Source organism: Ochlerotatus camptorhynchus, unplaced genomic scaffold (assembly GCF_037179485.1).
Source record: "Ochlerotatus camptorhynchus isolate MF236.1 unplaced genomic scaffold, CSIRO-AGI_Acam_v1.1 ptg000336l, whole genome shotgun sequence".
NCBI lineage: Eukaryota > Metazoa > Arthropoda > Insecta > Diptera > Culicidae > Ochlerotatus > Ochlerotatus camptorhynchus.
This window is the reverse complement of record NW_027040824.1, coordinates 3,069,213-3,091,166: the sequence shown is the minus strand read 5'-3', so window position 1 is coordinate 3,091,166 and position 21,954 is coordinate 3,069,213. Positions and strand designations below refer to the sequence as shown.

Sequence of the window (21,954 nt, the reverse complement as noted above, 5' to 3'; positions counted from 1 at the left end):
TGTTGAACGTATTGTGTAGCGATCGAAAACCTTTTTCGTTCATTATTTTGGCTGGTTTTTAACTACCCCTCTTCCGAACTGTTGTCAAGGATGTCAGAATACGATACACAGTAGAAATTGGTACATTCTATGATTTGAAATGATCCAAAGTTTACTTTTTCGCACGATTTACGTGTGTTAATGATAATACTGGAAAATTGGGCTGATTGATTATTAAACTTTATTGGTTTACGTTTCAAATATTGTTGCAATATAATAAGATTGTAAATAATAACTGTGCTTAAAGTATGCAGAGCACAATAAAGCAGATTAAGAAGAAGAAAGTGATTTATATACACTTTGCACTACGTAAATCTTATATCAGCTTCACATAGATAAGCCACAATTATATCTCAAAATTATTGTCATGTTAGGAAACATAAATCAATTGATTGAATTATGATTTGGACTCCAATTCAAACTAGCAATTCCTGTTCAATTAAGCAGTGCAGAAACATAGACCAATAAAAATAAAAATATCCACTAAGGCCTCGTTTATCTATGGATAATATCAAAAACAATGTAACAAAGGTTCTATTCATCTGCCCGGTAGATCCATACGGGTTTTTTTTCTGTTAAAATTTGGTTTTTATGTTCAGCCAAGATGGATTTTGGCTACTTCCTTTGAATATTTCGCTTGGATTTTGTTGAACAAGGCGTTCCTGAATCCATACGTCTAGTTAGATTTATTGAAGCACACCCAGTTTTTAAATTATCAAAGTAGGTATTTTCATATCAATTTGGGTTTCCTGTTCTGCCATGTTATATTTGAATAAGGAGGAACTATCAAAAACAGAAAGTTTAAAAAAAAAATTATTACGTTTGTGGTATTCCGCATGATGATTTATCCGGAATTTATCAAAACCCAAAAATCAGTTGCTTTGATTCTATTGATTTACATTATTACCAATGTTCTTCCTTGAAAGGATGCCAAAACTCATGCATGAAATGTCTTGTTGATAACCCGATTGTTACACAAAATAAAGCAAACATTTGTGGCTCCTGTTATGCATTAGTGTCAAAAATCACGGCTTCAAAGAAGTATAAGACTAAAGCGAAGTAATGTAAACGTTTGAAATATACGGTTAAGATGTGATGTTAAACGAATTTTGAATGTTTTTTTTTGTTTATTTGTTATATCCCCTCCCTCCTCGACTGGTGCGAGCATCGAGTGATAAAAGAAAAATTTGTGATTTTCCTGGACGAAGCGCATCGTTGTGTAGTGGTAACCACACACTAAAAAAATCTGAATTTTACTGGTGATGTAAACATCCATGCATGCAAACATTCATGCATGTAAACTTCCTTTTCACGTAAACTAGCAGCTTGCAAGAAATGTTGCAAACAAAGGTGGAAAGTTGCATACAATATATGGAATATTGCATGACAAGTCTCATAAATTTACACGATATATAATGTAAATTTGTATGATTTATGACGCTCCATTTATGTGCATCATAGTAACGGAAATTTACACTACTTTTTTTTAGCTGTGCATGATTGCATCTCACTCCAAGGGAAATAAATCTATGAGTTGATGGGTCGACAGATAAGGTCCAAGTGTGGGAGCTGCCTCTCTGGCGTCGGTAGCATTGGTGCTCAGCACGGAAAACAAGATCGACGGAAAACAAATCAAAAAATATAAAAAAAAGGCTTCGTTGTGTTTGTCTTACAATAAATGAGTACACAACGGTAAATGCATTGAAAGCTATCAATTAACAACTAAGGAAGGACTCAAAGAACAACTAGTTTAGAACAAACACTGTAAAGTGCTAGTGTGTGAATCTGTATTATCACAAAAACGATGTTCAATTGTTGGGTGTAGATCCAACCCACGAACAACATGGTTGTTGATAGAGGAGGTTCCCCCCACCCCCCATTTCAACGGAACATGTTTTTCTAAAGCTCACTCACATCACGCTAGAATCCGACTACCAAGCACGCGCCAATAATTGGTTAAGGTCAGTCCAAAATGAACCGTTCTCTAAACAACCAGCTCCCATTGTTGTACACGCTCTTGTTATCGAATACAACGTCTACCTACGACTAGCTGTTAAAAAGCGGATGTTTTCTGACATTGAAAGGAAAAACCAAGTTCGATCGCCAATCAATTAAATTGTTACACTGCACCCACCTGCACGTTCGAAGAACCACTCTCCGCCAAAACCCAATCATGGCTGCCCGTCTTTTCCCTTTCGACAGGCAATGCGTTGCGTTGGCTTGGATGCGGTTCAATCTCGTTCGGTGGCACCACACCGGCAGCATCCGCGAGCAAGCGGTCATTACCTGGTAGGGAGGAATCATTACTTACTTGCTTTTGTTTTCGTCTATCGATGCCCAAGTTAAGCAACAAAAAGAAGACCAGCTGTGTGAACGCATTCGTATGGAGGCCCACAGCCTCCCCAGGTCTAAGGAAAGTGAATCTAAAAGATTTCTTTTTTCATCTTTCTCGATGCTCTGCTGCAGCACTGCGATTTTCCCGCGAATGTTGCTTCCTCGGTATCGAACTCATTTTCTCACCGTTATGTTTGTGTTTCATCGACCGTTTATCATTTTTGTTGTTTCTCGCATCGAATTATGAAATTGTTCAAGTTTTTTTTTTTAATATCATATTTCGTCTCAGTGTTTCTTGTTTGTGTGGAACGTGTAATTGTTTCTAGTTTTTGTTATTATCTGTTTCGTTGTGACCATCAAACGATATTTTTTAACGTCTTGTGACGTACCTGTACTACCGCTAAATCGAATACGGTTGGTAGAAAAGTTCATTGTCCATCCATTGTACAGCCGAGAGCATCTGTTCCTAAAAATGATCCAAGGTGAATGGATTTCCCATCTGGTTCGACTTTTCTTTCATTTGGTATTAAACACTTGAATGGTTTGGCAGTACTTTAGTTGGGGTTAAGATATGAGAGATGTTTCAAATGGAAGGTGAGTGGTTGTGCTTTGCTGTTGATAACGATTTTAATTGTACTTTGAAAACTATGCCACTTTGTTACGTCAGTAGTTTTTCGTGAACACAGTTCGAATCGCATAACGTGGGCAGATCGCCTCTTTTGATGGTGTATTTCGATTTAAAATCTACCTTATTATTTATGATACCGAATTGAGTTTTCTAATCGGGCACAATTTATTACTACTACTACTGATGTCTATACATGACATCTATGAAGGTAATGAGCTATTTGCATTTGTTTTATGTAGGGTTTATGTTATGTGATTAGGTCACAATTATAAATATGTCTTGATTCATACATCATTGTTGTGTCAAATAATGAAAATCATTCAATCTGAGCCAGCATTAAAACACAAGTAAATAATCATATTCTGAAGAGTGCAGCATCGAAGGCAATATAGGCCGGACTCGGTTATCCGCAGTCGATCCTCCTTACTTCCAACGTTGATTTCTCGCAAACAACCATTCAAATTTCCATTACCAATAGATTGGAGATTGTCTTCTGGTGGTGGAAGATGGTGATAGTACTTTGTATCATTGAATGGTCGGCGTTGGAAGTGAAAAAGTCAACTGCGGATAATTGATTCCGACATGTACTATGATTCCCTGTAAATTATGCACATATAATACTAGTGATAGTGTTTTGTTTGGAATTTCCTCTTACTGCCCTCTTCCAACGACATGAAATTATGACAAGGTGTGAAAAGCTACGCATAAATATGCAAATAACATGTGTTCAATGAGGAGCCATTTTTTGTCAGTTGGTTACATTTTACCCACCTCTACGTGCCGTACCAATTTTCACACCATGAAACCTTGGAGGGTGGAAACATTTTCCTTGTTGCAATCTTCCGCACCAGCCGGTGGCTCTGGTGCTCATTTAATCATATTAACCGTCATAAATTAAGCAAATTTTTAAGCGATTTAAGAAAATCATACGCAATTTCTCCCCTCTGATGCCGCAGGCGCTCAATGGGAGCTTCCGATTGCAGTTAATACCTCCTGCATAGTCGAGTGATTATGCGTGATTTCCGCAATCGAAACAAACGAGCTTTCCCGTGCGCGCTACCACAATTAATATACATCTAACCGCAATGGCTATTGTTGTTGCTGTTTGGCTCTCATTATGCGAAACTCAAGTAGCCGATTCCACCATCAATGATGGGTTTGATCTCCGGATAAATTGGAAACCTGATAACAGTCGTATAGGATGTTTTCCCATTTTTTAATTTGTTATTGAAACTCACCACAAAACTACAAGATCACTGCTTCAGCTGAAATGGAGATACTAAAAACAGGATAAGTCTTGTAACACACACTCTTGTTGTTACCGTTGGGACATAATATCCCTTGTTTGTCAGTCAAAAAGTAGTTCAATTGTAAAATTTTTATTGTTGCTAAGTGTTTATTGTTTACACAATTTGTTACACTACACTACATGAAAACCGATACCCTTGGGAAAAGCTGATGCAGAGCTAAATGCATTACCACAGAGGAGACAATGGACTACGATGAAAAATGGTATATCTGAAAGGGAGAGGCTACTGGTGGTCCTATTAGTGATGAAATGTTCTTTTCCAAGTAACACCTCAAATGAGAAACATCTCGAAACTAGACCAGTTGTGCATAGTGAAGTGGAAAAGTGACTATAATCTCAATTTATATTGTTAAATTGGAGAAAGTTGAACCAGGTAGGCCTAATCACCCATAAAACGATTATGGACCTCGGAACCCATAACCAGTAGTGCTCTATGGTAACACCTGCCCCCTTTGATATTTCCCTCACCCAACCAGGACCCATTGTATTCCGGTTGAAGTCGTTCCGTTACCGGTTAGCTAAGGCCTGACCTGGAATAAAAGTCCCGTGCGAGGTGCGTAGCCAAACCCAAACCTCGACCAGCGAAAGGTCCATTGTGATCGCACGTTCACGGATAGACCCACAGCCCACGTGCCCTCCGTCCGCAGAGGTTAGGCCAGGGGTACTGACGCCGTCGTATCCAGCCAGCAGATCAACGAACGTAGCCGATCAGGTGCTTTTCGGTCCGCATGACCAACATTCTTCTTTCTTCTTCTTCGCATTTCAAGCTTATTGCATATCGCATATTAGCTTATTGCGTGCTCTCAACTTAGTGTTCTAGATGCACTTCCACAGTTGTTAATTAAGAGCTTTCGATGCCTGTACCATTTTTGCATTGGTATAATTGTGTGGCAAGTCCAATCATACTTCTATGCCCAGGGAAGTCGAAAAATTTTCCAACCCGAAAAATGCCTAGACCGAACCGGGAATCGAACCCAGCCACCTCCAGCATGGTCTTGCTTTGTAGCTACGCCTTTACCGACTGAGCTAAGGGAGGCCCACATGACCAACAACCGTTCGCAAATCTACGACGTCCCACCACGCTCTTCCGCAGCAGCAGCCGGCCGGCCCATCATACCCACAAACACACATACCATTGCTGTAAGTCAGAATAAAAATGTGTTATGATGTGTTTATAATCGACAGGACACGTCCTCTGGTCTACCCGTTGCGCTGGTTCTCGTTTACTATTACCACCGCTTCCGCTTCACTAAACCACTTGGTTCGTTTGGAAAGTATTCCATGACCCATCGCCCTCAGAACTGGTCCACGAGTTGTCTAGTCATAGTTCAGTTCGTATGGGCTACCTTCGACCGATCATACGAGACGTTCCCAGTAGCCGAGTTCGTGAACGTCTCTTGTAGTTGTTTCCCTGTGGCTTAAATCTCCCCTCGTAGTTCACGGCTGGCTCGCAGAAAGTTGGTTCCATTATCGGAATGAATCTCGACAGTCCTACGAACCGACGTCTTACAAGACTCCGTAGATAGCGAGTGGACGACTTCCAAGTGGACGACTTCCAAGGCATTATATGCACAGGTGAAACGGGAACCTTATTTGTACGATGGTGCAAACATTATCACGCATACGGTAATCCAACCCAACATAGGATATCGGGTGAACTGTGGCTGCAAGCCGAGCAGCCATCCTTGGTGTAGTTGGTGCCGCCATGGTGATTTTGCACGCTTGACATTCTTTTTCTATTCGAAGAACTAATGCAGGCAGGCTGGAAACATTAAAACGCTGGCGAACTTCTCTGTGCACGGTCTCCAGGATGGCGTGTAGATACTTGCGGTGATACCGTGGTCAACAGATGGATAGCGAACTTGAAGTTATGCGTGGCGTAAGGGACTGCTCCGATGCTATTATCAACTCGCATTACACCCAGATGGTCCAAGAAAGGAGACAGCTTGTAATCGAGCTTGTCTTCTCGAAATGCTTCTTTGGATTCCCTGTCTCAGCACCGCTATTTCGTTCGGATAGGATGTCGCCTGTGTTATAACCCAGAGACTGGTCTCCACTTTATGTAGTTCTTCATTCGACAAGCAACCGGTGATTGGCAGCTGCTTCGTGGATCTACGGCGGCCGATCACTCTGCTGCTTCCGTCTTGTCCAGGATCTCTCACACTCTGAAGGCCACGAATTGTCGGTATCGGTGATGGGGTGACTGGATCCAACAAAACGTTGCCTCTGAATCCGTCCAGAAGATACGACGTTGGACGGGGAACGTGTGGTACTCTCCAACTGTCTTTGCCAACCTTACTCCCAATAACGCACCCATAGGCTCCAGACGAGTTATCGATACTACCTTCAGTGCACAGTGGTCCAGAAAGCAGATTTAGCTGGAAGAGTAAGTTTTGAGCCTGAAATTGAAATTATTTCTAATTGGTAGTTCTTATTGTCCATATTGTATATTCCAGACAAAGGAACCTGCTCCTGCACTCCAAGTAGCTGTGCGTTTTGCGTAAAGATCCATTCAGCCATCACATGGTGGATCGGTGTGCAAGGGATTAAAAGTCTTTTCTATGCCAAAACTTTTTTGCTTGAAAAATTAAGGTACACATTTTTTGGCAAAGTTATACTGCCGATACTCGCATAATTGTCCCATCTTTGCTTGATTTCCTATTCATATGGGACAGTTATGCTTTTATGGGCAGTATAGCTGAGATAAATTAAACAACTTTGTCGAAGATAATTTATTTCTATCGCTTAACGTTCTCGTATTAGAGTAATTTTTCGGAGTTGACTTAGGGTGTTCCTGAAAAAATATAATTTGTTAGCACGAACTTTTTTATTTCAAATGTCTTATGTATTTCATCTTCTAGAGACTTTTAAAGCTTTTCAAGACGAATGTCTATCTAATGTATCTCTTCTAATAAAAAATATACCCAATTAAACATATGAATAAATTCAAATTGATTTTATACTAGTTAAAAAAATAACATACCTCTATTATTTCATATTATTGAGAATAACATACGCACTTGCAAATGCCGTAAATTTTGTTTTTGTTTGCCCCAACCAGAGATATTGACATTTGAAAGGGCATATTTTTAGTACAAAAACTTCAATAACTCTTGACTGGCGAAAGATATCAACAAGCTCTGTGCAGCAAAATTTGTGCATTCTTAAGATCTAAAAGTTATTTTAAGACACCTTTGATGAGAAATTTGAAATAGGAAAACTTGATAAAAAACTGTTTTTTTTTAGAGATACCCTAACTCAATTCAAGAACATTGCTCGAAGTTTGTCAATTCATGAGATACAAAAAAGTTTCACTTGACAAAATTGCTTGAAATGAGCCCAAAGAATGTATACCTTATTTTTTTTTCAAACAAAAAAGTTAAATTTTTGATTCCAATGATAATAAGATCTACCCTAGAATCAATTGTCATAAAAATAAGAGCCTAGCTATAAGGAACAACTTTGTAGAATGCACTTTTTGACTAAAATTTCAATTTCAGGCTCAAAACTTATCCTTCCATCTAAATCTGCATTCTGGACCACTGTGCAGTGGTGCCACTTTCGCTTTAGCCATCACTAATGTGCAGTACACCTTGTAATGTATGACAGTTCGGAAAAAAACGGTGGTAGTGTATGCTTCCTCACTCGCATCCGTGAAAACGTGTAACTACACAGAACCTACATCATCGGCAGAGAATCTTGGAAAGTAGTCGAAAGTCGGATATGGCCTACCCTTTGGAAAAGCGTGAGCGCCAGCGTGTTTGAATTGCTTCCGCCACCTCTTCGACCCAGTTGATTTGGCTGCGCCACGTGTCTTGGAAAATTATTCGTCCCTGGATCGTAATATGCGACAAAATACCTTGTGAATCGAAAACACTCATGACGCATCGTAATAAGCTGCACATCAGTAGCGAAAGCCTGAATATCCTGTTCAGGTAGCCAAAGAAGGTCAATAATTCACTCCGCGTGGTTCTCCGTGTCGATGGTTATCACTTCAGATTGCTGCTGTTTTGGTTCCCCGACCCGTTCCAAAAGTGTAGATGAGTTCGAGTGCCAATTCCGAATCTCGAATGCACCACAGGCAAGCAGCTCCTTCACCTCAAGTGCAACCTTGATTACTTTCTGTTCCGTGTCGAAGCTATCTAAATAGTCGTCTTCTTCAAGATTGCATTCACTGCCTGAGGATAATCTGATGCGTGCTCTTTCGCGTTCAGGTTCTTAATAAACTGCGCTTGACACGGAGAGCACGTAACACCAAAACTTCCAAAGTCCATCACGAACGTCTTAACAGGCCGAGGCGGATCCTTACGGAAGCGGAATCTCTGACTGTGTACATCTTGTAGTCGAATCTTGAACTGATGAAAAATTTGCCTTAAATCTCCGTTAACTGCCACCGGGCGCTCCAGGAATCCACAGAACACCGCCGGCAGGGGACCAACATGTCCGGTCCTTTGAGTAGCATGGCATTTAATGATACACCTCCTACCTTTGCCGTAGCATCTCAAACAAGTCGGGTTACAACCAATCTTCCCTAAATTTTGCACAGTTGTTTGGGACCCCAAATGAAGCCAAAAAAGGGTTGTTCGCGCTTGATGAGGTAAAGTTTGCGTTTTTCATATAACGTTGACCCACCCTAATATATAGTGATCAGTGTTAGAGGAAGTTCGTGATACTTGATAGACGTATTATAGGGTTCTTCAGTTTAAATAAAGAGTAGTTCCACACCAAATGACGAATCGAAAAAAAACTTGCCCTTCTCCAATTTGCATGAAACTTTGCATAATTGTTAGTCAGAGGCAATGATTCACATTTTTGCTAAAATTCAGTCATTTAAGATTTTGTAACATTTTCAAAATGGCGCCCTTTAGGTTGTTTCAAAAAATTGTTGCACGGTAAATGGATTTCTGATCGAAATGACGGCTGAGACAAAGTTGTAGAGACAAATTATGTTTTCTTGGGCATAAATATAAAAAAAAAATGTTTCTGGCAATTTATAGTTAAAATTAAAAAAAAACTTTGAAATGCTAATTAACTCACAATGTCCTTGCCGTTTTTTTTTTATTTATTTTTCATAAAATGCTCTTGAGAAATGAAAACTTTAAAAATACTTTAGATTATGGTCACTTAAAAATTGACAACAATCGGAAAACCAGAACTAAAATTGGTTATTTCTTTTTTAACTTTTTGTTAAACGTTTTTTCTTGTAATTCATACTCTGAAACAGTGTTGGGAAATCGAAATATCAAATCTCACCAAGCAACAAGATCACGCTTGTTTTTTGTAGACAAAAATCAAAATGCAAACAACTGTGGTTGATATTGCAAGCCATGATATCGCTGCTTTGCCTTGGATTTCCAGCGAGGAGATTTATTTATTTATTTATTTGAAGGGTATAGCAAAACCTCATCATTTCAGTACCAACAGATAACTTGAAATCCTACAGATACATTTGCTTGAACTAAGTCCTAAACTTATAAAAAGATATTAATGATAGCATAATTAACTTAATTTAAATACAGAAAACAGAAACCGTCAGGAAGTTAAAAGTACATTATAAAACAGATTCTTAAGCCTAACACGGGAGATATTAAAATCAAAGCATTTATAACATTTGATGTAAATCTTGCACATGCTAGTTAACGGCTCATTAGCGCCGTAGTTTGTGCGAGAAGCCGGGATGTTGGAAAAATAATAAGAACGGAAATTTACGCTGTTCAGTATATCAAGCTATCAAAACTCACCAGCTGCAAATCTCACCAAACTGTGGTGAGATTGAGTATCATGATTTTTGCTTTACACCTGAACGCAACCGAAACATCGATAACGGCTGGCAGCAGTCGCTTCGTATTCAGTCGCTTCGAAGAGAAAAAGAGATAGGCATTATTATACCTTCTCTTTCTCTGAAAACGAGGTGCAACGGAATCATTTTTGAGTCGATTTAACTTTTTTTTTTATTATGATTATTAATTTATTTGATAAGGCTCAACCAAATTAACTTTACAGAGGCGATGATTCTTGTTTACTATACAATTCATCTTAAATCTATAGTCGAAAGGTACAACACAAACATTTTATCTTCCGCTTTACAATAAACCTCCTCCACCAGAACGGGAGCAGCTTCCAGTGGTTTCATTGTATTGCAGATTCGCCAACGGGGAGCAGAGCACTTCCATTGCAACAATGGACGCAAAACGTTGCAGCACTCACACATTCATCACGAAATTAGGGGTATTCACTAGGCGCATCGTTAACATATACACTGTCGTAAAAATATCAGGGTCCATTGAAGTGTGATGAACGTTTACGCATTTACGACGGTGTATACGTTTACGATGCGCTTTGTGAATACCCCTATTATGTTCTAATATCACGCATGCTATTGAAAGCGTATGAGAGCGGAAAATATCAATTTGCTAATGAGTAAGCCATCACTGCCCAGAAAACAATAGTTGAGACATATTCAATTTAAAAAAAAAGTAAAAAAATTTATCAATTTTTTTTTTGTTTTCAGATTTGGTTTTAAACATTCCAAAGGATTTCAGTTTGAAAAAAAAAACTTAAAAAGTCGAGATAGGGTAAATGTCGGTTTCGGTAAACATTGACTGTTTAAAAGGTAAAATTTAAACGTTAAGGGGAAGCTCACCGGCCCGAAAATAAAAAAATATTTTCGGTACGTTTTTATTTTTCTAAAAATATTTTGCTATTAAAACACTTCAGTCAATGTATTCACACGATTATTTAATCTGTCAGCATCAATCTGGTTTCAGTTTTACGACTGAGTAAAAATGAAATATGTGCACTACAAAATGCGGCTGATTTTGTTTTTCCGATAAGGAAAACAGCTGGTTAATACGCAGGCTGCCGAAGAAAAAGAGGCTGCCGACAATAGTCACTCTCACCTGAGAAGTTTTGAGCGTTGTAAAAACGTTTTCAAACAGTTTTGGACAATTCTGTCGATTGGAATGGATAGAGAAGCAAGCAGCAGATACATGTAGGTAGAGAAACATGTCATATGTGTGCGTGACGCTGAGTAAATGCCAGTAGAAGCGCGAACGCTGCTTGTATTGACGAGAATACGTAAATTCTCTCATTTGGATTTTTTAATTTTTTGTTTTTTTTTGTTTATTGGTCTTAAAGTAAATAAAAATATGTTTCGTTTATTATTCCCAGAAAGACATTTTTTCTCTTGTCTCTGACGTCATTTCAACCAGAAATGCCGTTTCCATTTCAAGGAGCCATTTTGAAAATAACAAGAATTTTAGCAAAAATGTGGATCATTTACTACAGTCAGAGTCGAACATATTTTTAAGCATAAGGAGTCGGAGTCGTAGTCGGAGATAAAGAAAAAGTACCGACTCCTACTCCAAATCCGACTTTTATGAAAAAATAATTTGAAACAAGAACCTAATTTAGTCCACGAACAACATTTCACATTTGGCTCATGACATAAACCGGCTGAGCCCAACTGATGGATTGCGTCTCCTCATACAGACTGTAATCGAAAAAAAAAATGCAACAGACAAAAATGATCATTAGCGGCGCCGGTGGTGTAGTGGTAAGCGTGGTCTCTCTCTTTGAAGAAATTCTGTCAAATTCCTCTCAATATGGGTATTTTTGGAATCATGGTAACGTGTAGAGACTTGAAACCCATGTCTGACACCATTTTGAATTCAATATGGTGGCTTTCAGTTAGAGAAAAAACTGAGATATACTGCCAAATTAGCCACAATATGGGTATTTTTGGAATCTTGGTGACGTGTAGGGACCGAACATCGATGTCTAAGGCTGTTTTTAAATTCAATATGGCGGCTTCCGGTTGGAGAAAAATTTTGAAATTCTGTCAAATACCCCTTACTATGGGTATTTTTGGAAACGGGGTGACGTATATCGACCGGAAATCCAAGCCCGGTGCAATTTTGTTATCCAAGCGGCTTCTGGTTAAATAAAAACTGGGATACTCTGTCAAATGGAAATCGATGTCTCACGCCTTTTTTGAAATTCAAGATGGTGGCTTCCAGTTACAGAAAAATAAAAAAATACTTTCAAATACCCCTAAATATGGGTATTTTTTGCAATTGTCGTGATGTGTAGAGACATTTTGAATTGGCTTTGTGTTCGAGAAAGACTTGGAAATTCTGTCCAATTGAGGGGTTAATATGGGTATTTTTGGAATCGGAGTGACGTGTAAGAACGGAAAACCCATCCGTATTTTTTTTTCTATTTTTTCTGTATTCGGAAGCCACCATATTGGATTTCAAAAAGGCCTCAGACATTGCTTTCCGGGCTCTACACATCACCTCGATTCCAAACATACCCATATTGTGGTGTATTTGACAGTGTTTCCAAGTTTTTCTTCTACCAGAACCCACCATCGTGGATTTCAACAAAGCGTCCGACATGAATTTCCGGTCTCTACACATCAACACAATTCCAAAAATACCCATATTGAGGGATATTTGACAGTATTTTTATATTTGTCTCTATCTGGAAACCGCCATTTGGATTCCAAAAAGGCGTCAGATATAGATTTCCGGACTCAAGTTATATTAAGTCAAGTTTTTCACCAACCGGAAGACATGGTTTTCCGGTCCCTACACGTCACCTGGATTCCAAAAATACCCTTATTGAGGGGTATTTAACAGAATTTACAAGTTTTTCTCCAACCGGAAGCCACCATCTTAAATTTCAAAGAAGCGTCAGACATTTATTTTCGGTACAACACGTCACCAAAATTCCAGAAATACCAATATTGTGGGTAATTTCACAGTATTTCCCAGTTTTTCTCTAACCGGAAGCCGCCATATTAAATTTCAGAAAGACGCCAGACGTGGTTTTTTGGTCCCTACACGTCACCCCGACTCCAAAAATGCCCATATTGAGGGGTATTTGACAGGATTTCAAAGTTTTTCTTCAACCGGAAGCCGCCATCTTGAATTTTAAAAACGCTTTAGACATCAATTTCCGATACAACACTTCACCTTGATTCCAACAATACTAATATTGTGGGTAATTTGGCAGTATTTCTCAGTTTTTTTCTAGCCGGAAGCTGCCATATTGAATTCAAAATGGTGTCATACAAGGGTTTCAGGGCCCTACATGTCACCCTGATTTTAAATATACCCATATTGAGGGCTTTTTGGCAGAATTTCAATTTTTTTCTCTAACCGAAGGCCGCCATATTGAATTCAAAATGGCGTCAAACATGGTTTTCCGGTCCCTACCATGCAAATATACAGCAGGAGCGTTTGGTATCTATCCCGTGTTTTCTTTGTCCGCTCGATCGTCTAAGGGTAATCAAGTGAGTGCAGGACAATCTAAAAATAATTTCCTCGTTCACATCTGAAACGATCCAGGGTTTGTGACCAAACCGGGAAGTTCCGTCGGTCCTAGTGCGTGAGTTATCCTACGGACTGTTTCGTAAATACGTGTGTCCGAATCCATAAAGTCGGGAAAGTGGTTATAGTGCATTTAGAGATAGCACTGTGAAGATCAGCTGCTACTGCAGTGAAATTTCGTTGTGGCTCCGTTGTTTGAAACAACGGGTAGAAAAACCTCCGGTGGCCGGCAGTTAGAGCCCACGCTCGAACATTGGCCCTACGGTCACCCCAATTCCAAAAATACCCATATTGAGGGCTTTTTGGCGGAATTTTCAAGATTTTCTCCAACCGGAAGGCCCATCTTGAATTTCAAAATGGCCTCAGATATCGATTTTCTGTCCCTACACGTCACCCCGACTCCAAAAATACCAGTTTTTTGGGGTATTTGGCAGAATTTCCAAGATTTTTTCTAACCGGAAGCCGCCATATTGAATTTTAAAATGGCCTCAGATATCGATATCCGGTCCCTACACGTCACCCCAACTCCAAAAATACCCTTATTGCGGAGAAGAAATTATTGGCTGGAAACAATCAAAAAGTTGATTGAAACAAATTTAGAAGTAATAAATTACCGAAAACCGCAACCATCGCTTACTCCAACGGTTTCCATCCAGTCGACTGCAGCGGAGGTTACGACTCTTGTCACTTAAAATCGTCACTTCAGTACGACTGTGACAATAAGGTGAGAATTCATCGGGTTCATTCCAAGTGACTTTTCTCACCTCACTCGCCAGCTGGAATCGGGTGACACGAGTGACTCGAGTCACTTCACCTCATTCGCCATGCAGATTAACTTTGTTAGTACTTCTTGGCATATTTTTCGACCTTCTTCTTCCCGAACTTCCTCGGAACATCCTAGATTACGATGCATTTTGGCTACACCAACCACTGGCGGTACAGCTTGCTGGTGCGGGATTTGGCCCGACGTATCGGTTCGGTTAGGCACCTTCCTTACCTTGAAGACATGAAAGCCGGACTGCCTCATTGTCTGCTGGACGATCCAGACGTAAGAATTGACCTTCTTGGTCACATACCGAATCGAAAGGTTCGGATTGCACTTGAAGTAATCCCTCACCTTCCTTGCGTTCACGGAGTCTGTCGTCTTCGCTTTTCTTCCGCTGTCAGTTCGCCACTGGGTCGTCTGGGTCTCCTTGAACGTTTGCACCACACGGGACACGGTCGACATGTCAATTCCAAACTGTTTCGCGATCCACCTGCCATAATTGTTTGTCGAAGCACTTCTTGCTTGGAAGCCATCTCGATAACCACTTGATAGATTGTAACGAGATTTTGCACATGTAAACATTACACTCTTAACTAGTTCTATGAAAATTTCATCAATTTTTACCTAAGCAATAAAATGTTATACGCAAAAGAAAGTGTTGCATTTTTTCGAGTACAATCTTTACTATAGATTAAAACGAAATACTGTCAAAATTATTATTATCTTTTTTACATTTAATTTCCAGTTTCACGTTGGAATGATGTAAAATTATTACTTTTTTGACGTAGGATCAATTGCGGATGGATTTTAATTCTAAACAAGGCAATCGATTCGAAATTTTTCTACGAATATGTTAAAATTAACACTTTATTAATTTTCAATAGGTCAAGGTACACGAGCAAACATAATTTTGTCATCAGAAAACGAGGAGTTTCCGTGATGGGAAAATTAGTTTCCCTAACACAGTCGTCGAGTACAGATACCGAGCACGTAGTCCTACACCAAATCTACGGTCGTGTCTTGGATACAACCTCTTACTTTTTTGCCAAACAAATACGGTTTATAGGGCACACAATAATTTTATCCCAGCTAGTTTTGGTGAAACAAGCAAGTGTCACATATATAAAGTCTCAAAGATAGGAAATACATATGGGTCATTTCGCGCCAAGTGCCCGAAGCAAGTGAAGTTGACCTGTTCCGATTTGGTCCAAATTTGGAAGAGATCTTTATTTTAGTCTAACTTTTAGGACCTCCAATTTTTGGGAAGATCAAAGCACTACTTCCTGTTATCCTTATCTCCGAAGCATATAAAGCTACAATTAACATTTTTATTAAAGCTATGTCTAAAGGGTGTCCACGATGAAATTGCCACACACAAAATTGATTCGCAAAATTCGAGTTTTCATCCGATTGCCATCAAATTTTCAGGGATTGAGAAATAACTATTAAACTTCATTTTACCATTTACTCGTATTTTATTTACAGTCCATACGCAAATGCCCGCACCTTGGCCTTAACCCCGGCCATAAGATTCTGCACAACCTGTGAATCAACCGTTTTTTGCATGTAAACCCATACTTTCTTCAGTTCCTCGACTGTCTTCACTACCTTAGGTCGTTTGAGAAGGTGCTGCTTCATAATCGCCCAGTACTTCTCGATGGGGCGGAGCTCCGGAGTGTTGGGAGGGTTGAACATTTTCGCCACGAAATTGACCTTATTGTCCGTATACCACTTCAGCACGTCCTTGGAGTAGTGGCATGAGGCCAAATCCGGCCAGAAGATTGTTGGGAAGTTGTGGGCCTTCAGGAGAGGAAGCAGCCGCTTCTGGAGGCACTCTTTTATGTACACCTGTCCGTTCATCGTGTCCTGGGTCACGAAAGGTGCACTCCGCTTCCCGCACGTGCAGATGGCTTGCCAAACCAGGAATTTCTTCGCAAATTTGGACATCTTCTGAGTGCGGACATGCTCCGGAACGCTGAACTTATCCTTGGCCGTGAAAAACAGGTTGCCGGGGATCTGTTTGAAGTCGGCCTTCACATATGTTTCGTCGTCCATGATGCAGCATTCAACTTTCGTCAGCATGTTGAGGTACAACTTCCTGGCACGGGTTTTGGCGGAGTTGTTCTGCTTCTCGTCGCGATTAGGGGCCTTTTGTACCTTGAACGTTCGAAGCCTAGCCTTAGTTTTGGCCTTCTTGACAAAACTTCGGCTTAGGTGCAGCTTCTTAGCCACATCCCTAACGGAGGCGTTCGGATTTCGGTTGAAGGCCCCAACTACGCGGTTGTGATTTTTGGTGTAGTACGGAATACTTTTTCCTTCACTTCTGGGCTTCCGATCGGTGGTCAACCGTTCCTCGAACCGCTTAATCACTCGCGACACCGTGGAATTCGCGATTTCCAACGTTTTAGCGATGGAACGATGCGAGAGATCCTTGTTCTCGTGATGAATGCGCAAGATTTTATCACGCACGAGCTGTTCTTTCGACTCCATTTCCGCGAGTTTTGATCACAGGACTTTAAAACTTGCAGGATGTAAATAATGTACTATGAACTAAATCCATCTAAATTTTTATTAAATTCTACCCAACGGTCAAAAAGTTAGAGCAATTTCATAGTGTGGCAATTTCATCGTGGACACCCTTTATGTAGAATCCGGAATAATAAAATCATATGTATCTCGGTAACGGATTGACGTACAAATAAGGTTAATACATCAAAACAAAGGTAATTCACTGTACTTTTAGGAAAAAAAATACCAATATAAATCATTTCTCTTCGTTTCTAATGAAAATTTGCATTTTCTTCTTCATTCCTCCCATCAAACGCTGCACACCTCCGGAGTCAACTTCCTTGGCACATTTGTTCCACATTTTGGTCATCTGAATCACGTCCCGAGACGTTTTTCTACTTTTCTTAAGCTTGCTTAAGCTTCATTATTGCCCAAAATCTCTCGATGGGCCGGAACTGAGGCCAGTTGGGTGGATTTATGTTTTTATCGATGAAATCTACGTTATTATCGCGGTACCACTGGATGACTTCCCGGTTGTAGTGGCAACTCGCCAAATCTGGTCAAAACTTCACGGGACCTTTATGGGCTTTAATGAAAGGTAGTACGTGGTTTTTGAGGCATTCTTCCTTGTACAGCTTCGAGTCCATCGTTTTATTCGTCACGAACACTTTGGTATATGCTCCGCAGCTGTATATTCCTTGCCAAATCATCAGTTTTTTGGCAAATTTGTGCATAAAAGCAAACCTAAACTTCGCAGGAACATCTCGTCGTGCCGTCGTTATGTAGAATTTTTGGCCAGGAAGCTGTCCGAAATCCATTTTGACGTAGGTTTCATCGTCGATGAGCAGGCATCCTTGGTACTTCGTCAAAACCTGCTGGTAAAAGTTTTGGTGACGAAACTTTGCTTCTACGTTCTGTTTGGTTGCTTGCTGGCTCGATAAGAACGATATCCTGCTCGCAAACGAATTCTTCGAACGGTACTGCGAGCAGCAGCGTATTTTTGTGCGATTTCATTATCTGATAGTCCAGGGTTTGCTCTGACGGTTCTCAACACCTTCTGGTTCAGCTTGCGGTCATATGTTCCACTACGACGCTTACCTTGAGGCACTCGATCCACGCTATTTTGCTCCCTGTAACGTTTGAGCACATCATACACGGTTGATTTGGCGATTTTCAACGTTTTTGCGATTTTTATTGTAGACCACGTTGGATTATCAACGTGGGTGTGCAGAATTTTTTCTCTCCTCTCGGCTTCCATCTGCAATAATTTTTGACTCACTGCACGAAACACCGTGAAATTTAACCACAGAAAGTGGGCGCCTAGGTAAATAAACCGCTGTAAAATAATTCTTGCAGCGGTCACTTTCTGTGCCGCTGCAACACAATAAGTGATGCCGGATTTTAACTGGATAGAACTTTATGATAAAATTCATCTTTTTATGCGAAATAATTGAACGTAACCCTGTTGTCAACCTATCTGTCATAATGCATAATAATAATAGAGGCCATATATAGGCAAAATTAGGAGCGACTATGCTGATGCTAATTTTGGGGGTATGTTCATTAAATTTAAGTTTGCGGTGAAAGGAAATCAGTTATTCGATGCACAACAATTACTTCGTTTGCTTCTTCGAAGATCGTTTTTGTACGATTTTCTAATTAATAAAGAATCCATCCTAAAAATCGAAAACCGAGATCAAAAATATCGATCCAAGATCGCCCAATCCTCACTCTCCCAAAAAATTTCCTTGATCGATTCTATCCAGTTCAAAATGTTCGCAACCACCGTGTAACATTCGCACGTGCACTCTCCGAGAGAAAGCCTGCGCTAAAGATTGCGCGCCACCAACCTGCCATCATCCGTCAGCGATCGCATCTTCCGGCTAGCCAATCTCGCCGGAATGGTTTTCTTCTCCTCTATGGATTTTCTTCGAGAGCGCGGAGAGAGTGAAATCTGCTCTGCCAATGGCAGAACATGAACCACGCGGCGACGACGCCAAAGACGACGTCCGATCCACCGCGGAGAAACAGGTAGCAGCATCGCATGGCAGTGACCGTGCACATGCGAACAATCGCGTTTTGGCATTCGTTTAGTCAGCACCTCGGTACCGTCGAAGCTCTCGCTGAAGATCGCGCCGCGCGGCTCCGTTCAGAAATCCATTCCAAATCGCTGGTTCGCGGTGCTTCGATACCGTGAACCAAAGTGTGTGTATTTTTTACGTTGTTCGCTGCAGCGGTTACGGTCTGAATGCTTTTGTTTTCGTTAGCTTTTTCCCTGGTGTGTTGTTTCTTCTTGCGCAAAGCTTGGGCTCCAAGGGGTTTGGCCCCTCACGCAATGCTCTGAGCCCAATTTCGGTTTGTATTTTTCGCTCTTGTGCCGAGCACACCGAGACTCCAACCGTCGATCACGTCGTGTGAAGTGTATAGTGTAGTGGACTTGCGCAGCAGAGGTTCAATAAGATTATCAGTAATGGCAAGAAGAAAGTTGGCTTATGAGTTTTAACTTTTTCTGTTGTTGCTGCTACCTCTTTCTCTTCAACGCAGTACGGTGGAGTTTCGGCGTTTCGGTGAGGTTTTAATCGATTTTGATTAACAGTTAGCTTTTTACGCTGCTTCATGTGAGTTTTATCGGACAGGTCCGCTTAGATGCGCGTGCTGTGGATAAAGTTCTGATTTTTTCAACAAACCAATAGCGTGACCTATAGTGTTTTGACTAGTGATTCGAAACAGTGTGACGCCCATGTGAGGGCGGCCAATGCAGGTTGCATGACAGGAAAAGTGAAACCCTAAGTGGCACCGGTTGTGAATGGAAAATAATTGGGCTAGTCAACGTGAGAACGACCCTTTCAAGAGCTGCTTCTTCAGCGCCGTTTTTGTTCGTGCTTTGCAGTGCTTAAGCAATGGTTTGTAACGGCAGTCGCCAGTATACGGATACAAACCAAAAATAGGATTAGTGAATCGCAAAAATAACGAGGCTCTACCGGTCAGAGTGGGAATCGCATCAAAATATAGAAGAGAAGAGAAAAATACCCGAAACCATAAAGAAACAAGTGAAGCAACAAACCGTCAAGTGTTCAAAAGTTGAAAAGTATATTTAACCAAAGCAAAACAAAAAGGAAAACAAAGAAGTTTGGTGAAAATCACACAAAATTTAATTTCAGTTGGTAGAGAGAGGCGAACAACCGGAATTGATACCACACATAGTCAGCGACGAGAAAATTTCATGAAAAAGTGAAGCGTGAAGAGGAGTCTCTGCGCAAATGTTAAGTCAAAAATAATAAATATTAAGCTAGTGACCGCAACAAGAGAAATCACCTTCCGATTGGCAGAAAAAGTTTTGCAATTTTCCCAAATTTGTGTGATAGGTGATCCAAACAGAGTGCATTTTAGAAGAGGGTCAGTGTTCATAGAGTGTGCGTTTGGGTCTATCTTCGACGAGCAGTACCTACTCCTCTGACACAACGTTCATATTACACACGCACACACCCACACTGACGCACTCACACGAGAAAACGCATCCCATTGGCCCATTTCGCCTCACACTGCTTTAAGTAGACCGGAACGACATACACAACAGCCCAGCCGGAGACTGCACTGCTAGGGGTCCCTGAATCGCCGATCAGCGCGGACCCAAAGGCGGAGTACTTTTTTCTCCCAGCAGGTTAATTAAATCGGTAAGTTTTTGGGGTGTATTATATCGGTGTGATGTGTTGAATCGATGCGTTGTTGAGTCCCTCCGAGCGGTCGGTCGGTGTGGTGACTATCAGTAAGACCAGACTAATTGGCCGGAGAGGGAGCCCGATGGGTTTAGAAAGTGGAAAGTGCTTTACATTCAACAATTTGACAATAATTAACATCCAGTGGATAGCAGTGTGGTAGGCTGGGGGAATGGGGGGGGGGGATCTTACATGATTAGTTAAGATTTCCACTAGAATTTGGAAATAGATGTTAAACACTACTTAATATAAAAAGATTCTAAATGTTTGAATCAACCTTCATAGACCTTTGAAGCTGCTCACTGAAATCATTTCTAATCACAATACACTACACAATACCTTTGAAAATAATTACAGTGATAATTCACGTCCGCTAAGAGATACACGTACCGTTTCAATTTCCCCCTCGTTTCAACTTGCCCCGGTGTACCTTACTACATAAAAACTCTAATGATATGATTCAATCTATACTTTAAGCTACAAAATGGAATCAAAGTGTCCAGTTAGTCACATTCTATTATTATAGCTACCCTCATTATCAAAGATACCCCGTTTTACGGTAATGCCATTATCATTTCATGGTTATATTTATGCATGGAATGAACTACCCAAAGCGATCATCGGAGGATACTTATATTTCTGATGGGAAATGAATTGGTTAATAAACTCCACGAACGGTGATTTAATATACGCATCTACATTTTTAGAAGAAAATAGATGAAAATTTTCGTCGTGAAACTGAAGTAATATGTGTTTGTTTCAATTTACCCCACTGTATGGAGCAAGATGAAACAACACACACACCAAAGTTGTATCCTCATAAAAAATAAGGTTTTTTTTTGGATCTAAACTATAGTTTAGTATTTTGTCATGATTACAGAAAATTTGGTGCTAAAACATCCAGTTCATGTTACTTTATGATTTCCACATAGCCTCAAAGTTCAACTTTGAAAAAACCGTTTAAATTTTCCCCGGGGTACCGTTTTTTTAATTTTGATAGCTAATACGTCATCAGCCGAGAATTGTGTGTACCTTGTACCCGTAGTATAATGGGCACTCAAGCAGTACACTTCCATCGAAATAAGTTGCTGCAACTTGTTTGTGACTGGAATAAGTTGCCCAAGTAACACTGCAAGCATTATAGAGGTTTTACAGCATTCTACAAGTCCAAATCATGGTCTACAGAACCCTCATAAAACCAAAATTGTTACTTGGGTGCAATGGTTGAGTGTCAAGTGTGCTGCTAGGGTAATATGCTCCAATTTCTCGTTAACACGTATCCTGCTCATCATGTGTGCTTTACATCTCAGTATATTCTC

At 40.4% G+C, this 21,954-nt stretch overlaps 1 protein-coding gene across 2 annotated transcripts in view; it reads left to right on the top strand.

Annotated features, from left to right (window-relative positions):
- f (forked) overlaps positions 1-21,954 on the top strand; it is a 470,851-nt gene that overhangs the window by 121,550 nt on the left and 327,347 nt on the right. Inside the window, exon 1 of one of the 2 annotated variants that reach the window (XM_065230983.1) lies at positions 20,386-20,593. The exons of the other annotated variant lie outside the window; for it this stretch is intronic. The gene's annotated coding sequence lies outside the window, so the exon portion shown is untranslated. Of the gene's footprint in view, positions 1-20,385; positions 20,594-21,954 lie in introns of those variants that run through there. 2 annotated transcript variants of the gene reach the window in all.